Below are 5,961 nucleotides of genomic sequence, written 5' to 3'. Positions count from 1 at the left end.
TTTTTTTTTTTTTTTTTTTTTTTTTTTTTTTTTTTTTTTTTTTTTTTTTTTTGGTGAGTGGTGAGTGGGTAGAGGTGCCCCAAAGTTAAAAGAAGACTTTCATGATGCTTTCCCCGCATGGGAATTCTGGAAGGAACAGTCAAATCATTGGGGACAAAATTGCTCATAGGCTCGGGGCAGTGGCTCACACCTGCAATCCCCAAATTTTGGGAGGCTGAGGTGGGAGGATCGCTTGAGCCCAGGAATTTGAGACTAACCTGGGCAACATAGTGAGACAGTGTCTCTACAAAAAATTTTAAAATTAGCCAGGTGTGGTGGCACATGCCTGTAGTCCCAGCTACTCAGGAGACTGAGGTGGGAGGATTGCTTGAGCCCAGGAGGTCAAAGCTGCAGTGAGCCATGATCTTGCCACTGCACTCCAGCCTGGGTGACAGCGAGACCCTGTCTCAAAAACCAAAAAAAATGCTTTTAGGGAAATTAATATGTCCTGTGCCTGTTTAATCATTGAAAACATTTTAATATTTTCAGAGCCATAGAGGGCAGTGAAAAACAAAGTAGCAGAATTGATTATACCAGTACTATTTATCCCATGGCTAATGCAAATAAGACTCTCAGGGTTAATGCACACATGCTTCCAAGAACACTAGATGGCGCCAATTATTTAGGATTCAGACTACCTCGGGGAACAGCTGTCTTCATTCAACAAATATTTATTAAATAATGAACAAAACAATAAAAATCTCTGTCATTGTGGAGCTACAGGTTAGTAGATATGGTGGGAAGAAAGACAATAAAAAATAAACATAGTAGTCTTAGAAGTATAGCATATTGGCCGGGTGCAGTGGCTCATGTGTGTAATCCCAGCACTTTGGGAGGCCGAGGTCGGTGGATCATGAGGTCAGGAGTTCAAGACCAGCCTTGCCAATATGGTGAAACCCCATCTCTACTAAAAATACAAAAATTAGCTGGGCATGGTGGCACATGACTGTAGTCCTAGCTGCTTGGGAAGCTGAAGCAGGCTAATCGCTAGAACGTGGGAGGCGGAGTTTGTTGTGCCACTGCACTCCAGCCTGGGTGAAAGAGCGAGACTTCATCTCAAAATAAATAAATAGATAAATAAGAAGTATAGCACATTACAGCTACAAGGCTGTAGTGAGCTATGATTGCACCCCTGTACTCCAGCCTGGGCAAACCTTATCTTATATAGTAAAATAAAGAATAGTAAGTTAGAATGTCATAAGTGCTATAGAAAATAGAGTAGCGAAGGCCAGGCACAGCAGCTCATGCTTGTAATCCCAGCACTTTGGGAGGCTGAGGTGGGAGGATGGCTTGAGCCCAGGAGTTCAAGACCAGCCTGAGCAACATGACAAGAACCCATCTTTACAAAAAAAATTTTTTAATTGGCTGAGTATGGTGGTATGTACCAATAGTCCCAGCTACTTGGGAGGCTGAGGTGGGAGGATCGCTTGAGCTGGAGAGTTGGAGGCTGCATTGAACCATGGAGTAGAGGCTACACTCCAGCATGGGTGACAGAGCAAGGCCTTGTCTCAAAAAAAAAGAAAAAAAAGAGTAGGGAAAACAGAGCCGGGGCAGCTACAGTTTTAAACAGGTTCTTCAGAATGAGCTTCATTAAGAAAGTAACACGTGAACAAAAGCTTGGAGTGGCTGGAATGAGCCCTGGGGATGTCTAGGGAGCAAACATTCCAGAAAGAGACCAACAGGGCAGAAGCCGTCACCCCTAAGGTAAGAGTGGCCTGGCCTAGTTCAAGAATTGCGCAGAGCCCAAGATGACAGGAGAAGAGCAAGCCAGGGGAAAGCCTGAGGAGTAAAGGAAGGGAGAAGAGGCCACATCAGGCAAAGCCTTGTTCCCTCTATGAGGACTTTGGCTCTTACCCTAATTTTGGACAAAAACACCTTTAATAAAGGCAGCGATTTGAAACAAATGTTGGGGAAACTGGAGAATTGGTGGTATACTAAACAATAAAATATGGGTGGCCAGATGCGGTGGTTCTTGCCTATAATCCTAGCACTTTGGGAGGCCGAGGTGGGTGGATCATTTGAAGTCAGGAGTTCAAGACTAGCCTGGCCAATATGATGAAACCCTGTCTCCACTAAAAATACAAAAATTAGATGGGCAGTGGTGGTGGGCGCCTGTAATCCCAGCTACTCAGGAGGCTGAGGCAGGAGAATCGCTTGAGCCTGGGAGGCACAGGTTGCAGTGAGCCAAGATCACACCGCTGCACTCCATCCTGGGCGACAGAGTGAGACTCTGTGTCAGAACAAAATAAATAAATAAATAAATGGCAAATTAACTTTGTCTTAAGTAAACTCAATCATTTACAAGATCCTTTGATTTAAAGGGAAAAAGACTACATTAGTGATTTAGCTTAATCACATTCATTATAGACAGGACCAAAAGCAATGTCTTAAGACAATGTTTTTAAAAAGTCATAAAATATGACTTCATGCTCTACTGCAGGGCTACAGTAAGCAAAACAGCATGGTATTGGTACAAAAATAGGTACATAGACCAATGGAACAGAGTAGAGAGCCCAGAAATAAGGCTGCACACCTACGACCATCTGATCTCCAACAAAGCTGACAAAAACAAGCAATAGGGAAAGGACTCCCTATTTAATAAATGGTGCTGGGCTATCTGACAAGCCATATATCGAAGACTGAAACTGGACACCTTTTTTACACCATATACAAAAATCAATTAAAGATGGATTGAAGATTTAAATGTAAAACCCAAAATTACAAAAACCCTGGAAGAAAACCTAGGCATACCATTCTGGACATAGGATCAGGCAAAGATTTCATGATGAAAATGCCAAAAGCAATTGCAACAAAAGCAAATTTGATGAATGGGATCTCACTAAACTTAAGAGCTTCTGCACAGCAAAATAAACTATCAACAGAGTAAACAGACAACCTACAGAATGGGAGAAAATTTTTGGAAACTGCATCTGACAAAGGTCTAATATTCAGCATCTATAAGAAACTTAAACAAATTTACAAGGGAAAAAACAACCCTATTAAAAAGTGGGCAAAGGAGGCCGGGCGCTGTGGCTCACCCCTGTAATCCCAGCACTTTGGGAGGCCGAGGCGGGTGGATCACGAGGTCAGAAGATCAAGACCATCCTGGCTAACATGGTGAAACCCTGTCTGTACTAAAAATACAAAAAATTAGCTGGGCATGGTGGCAGACACCTGTAGTCCCAGCTACTCGGGAGGCTGAGGCAGGAGAATGGCATGAACCCGGGAGGCGGAGCTTGCAGTGAGCCAAGACCGTGACACTGCACTCCAGCCTGTGCGACAGAGTGAGACTCCTTCACAAAAAAAAAAAAAAAGGGGGCAAAGGACATGGACAGACACTTTTCAGAAGAAGTCATGCATGTGGCCTACAAGCATAAGAAAAATAGCCCAGTATCATTGATCATTAGAGAAAAATGCAAATTAAAACCACAATGAGATACCATCTATAGGGAACTGTAGGCCATCATCATTAGCAAAGTAATGCAGGAACAGAAAACCAAATACCACATGTTCTCACTCACAATTGGAGCCAAATAATGAGAATACATAGACACAAAGAGGGGAACAACAGTCAGAATGGCTACTATTAAAAAGTAAAGCCGGGCGCGGTGGCTCAAGCCTGTAATCTCAGCACTTTGGGAGGCCGAGACAGGCGGATCACGAGGTCAGGAGATCAAGACCATCCTGGCTAACACGGTGAAACCCCGTCTCTACTAAAAAACACAAAAACCTAGCCAGGTGAGGTGGCGGGCGCCTATAGTCCCAGCTACTTGGGAGGCTGAGGCAGGAGAATGGCATAAACCCGGGAGGCCGAGCTTGCAGTGAGCTGAGACCCGGCCACTGCACTCCAGCCTGGGTGACAGAGCGAGACTCCGTCTCAAAAAATATAAAATAAAATAAAAAATAATAATAATAAAAAAATAAAAAGTAAAAAGATAACACATGCTGTGAGTTTGCAGAGAAAAGGGAACACTTATACACTATTGGTGGGAGTGTAAATTAGTTCAGCCATTGTGGAAAGCAGTGTGATAATTCCTCCAAGAGCTAAAAACAGAACTACCATTCAACTCAGCAATCATATTACTGGGTACAAACCCAACGTAATATAAATCATTCTACCATAAAGATACATGCATGTGAATAGTCACTGCAGCACTGTTCACAATAGCAAAGACATGGAATCAACCTAAGTGCCCATCAATGGTAGACTGGATAAAGAAAATTTGGTACATGTACACCATGGAATACTATGCAGCCATAAAAAAGAGAGTAAGATTGGCTGGGCATGGTGGCTTACGTCTGTAATCCCAGCACTTTGGGAAGCTGAGGCAGGCAGATCACCTGAGGTCAGGAGTTCAAGACCAGCCTGGCCAACATGGCAAAACCCGTCTCAACTAAAAATACAAAAATTAGCTGGGCATGATGGCGGGTGCCTGTCATCCCAGCTACTTGGGAGGCTGAGGAAGGACAATCACTTGAACCCAGGAGGTGGAGGTTGCAGTGAGCTGAGATCATGCTACTGCACTCCAGCCTGGGCAAAAGAGTGAGACTCCATCTCAAAAAAAAAAAAAAAGAGAGAGAGAATGAGATCATGTCCTTTCCAAACATGGACTTTCCTAGCTCTTCCACTGAGAGGGCCTAGAAGCAGAGAAGCCCCAATGGCAATGAACACAAATACGTCCCAGATTTTGCCCTCTAAACACCATTCTCCACTAAAAAAGCTTGGAGGGCTCCTTGGAGGAATGGCTTATCCTAGGTCCCTGGAAGAAGAAAAGAACAAGATGTACCTGGGACATCTTGTTGTGCCAGAAATTAGAAAGTGTTCAAAAATGATGTCAGACTTGAAGGGGACTCCCACTGGCCAAATCTGGGGAAATTTGAATGTCACAATAAATAATGAGATTATAATCTATTAAAATAGGAAACTGTGAGTCCATACTGATATAAATAAATGATATAAATAATTCAAAAATTTGATGAGAAACAGTATTTACATAGGCTTAAAGTACCTCCTCCACACAAAATACTATATTATGAAGGGGAAAAGAGTAACTTTACAGTGGAGAAACCTGGTAGACACCATCTTAATCAAAATTAAATATCACCAGTAATGGGACATATCAAAATCATGTGCTACCTGATTGGAAATAATGAGAACACAGCATTACTTCTGTGACATTCCTACCAAAGATGCTTAACCTGAACCTAGTCACGAGGAAACATCAGACATAACCTTATTTTTTATTTTTTGAGACAGTCTTACTCTCACCTCGCCTGGAGTGTAGTGACACGATCATAGCTCACTGCAGCCTTGACCTCCTGGGCTCAGGTGATCCTCCCACCTCAGCCTCCCAGGTAACTGGGACTACAGATGCACATCACCATGCCTGGCTAATTTGTTGTGGTTTTTGTAGGGATGAGGTCTCCCTCTTTTCCCAGGCTGATCTCTAACTGCTGGGCTCAAGTGATCTGCCCGCCTCAGCCTGCGGCCTCCCAAAGTGCTGGCATTACAGGTGTGAGCCAATGTGCCCAGCCCAGATAACCTTAAATGAAGGACATTCTACAAAGTAGCTGACTGTAATCTTCAAAAAGTGTCCAGGTCATGAAGGTCAAGAAAATACTGAGGATCTGTTGCTGACTGAATGAGACTTAAGAGACACGATTGAAGACAATGTATGATTCTGAACTGGATTATTTTACTGTGAAGGATGTTATTTGGGGCAATGAATGAAACTTGAATGGGGTTTGATGATTACATGGTAGTGATATAACCAGTGTTACTTTCTTGATTTTGATGGTTTGATTGTGATTATATAGGAGGAAATCCTTGTTTGCAGGAAAAACACTATTCAGGGTTGATGGGGCATCATGTCAGCAACTACTCTAAATGGTTGGAGAGAGAGGTTTTGTACTGTACTGCAA

The 5,961-nt window shown here is 43.1% G+C and overlaps 1 protein-coding gene across 2 annotated transcripts in view; it reads left to right on the top strand.

The window, feature by feature from the left end:
* HESX1 (HESX homeobox 1) overlaps positions 1 to 5,961 on the top strand; it is a 26,818-nt gene that overhangs the window by 5,792 nt on the left and 15,065 nt on the right. The gene's annotated exons all lie outside the window — the stretch shown is intronic.

The sequence above is a fragment of the Rhinopithecus bieti genome, unplaced genomic scaffold (assembly GCF_001698545.2).
Source record: "Rhinopithecus bieti isolate Rb0 unplaced genomic scaffold, ASM169854v2 scaffold_21649, whole genome shotgun sequence".
In the NCBI taxonomy this organism is placed as follows: Eukaryota; Metazoa; Chordata; class Mammalia; order Primates; family Cercopithecidae; genus Rhinopithecus; species Rhinopithecus bieti.
Note: the sequence above shows the minus strand (reverse complement) of the source record. Positions and strands in the feature narration are given on the sequence as shown.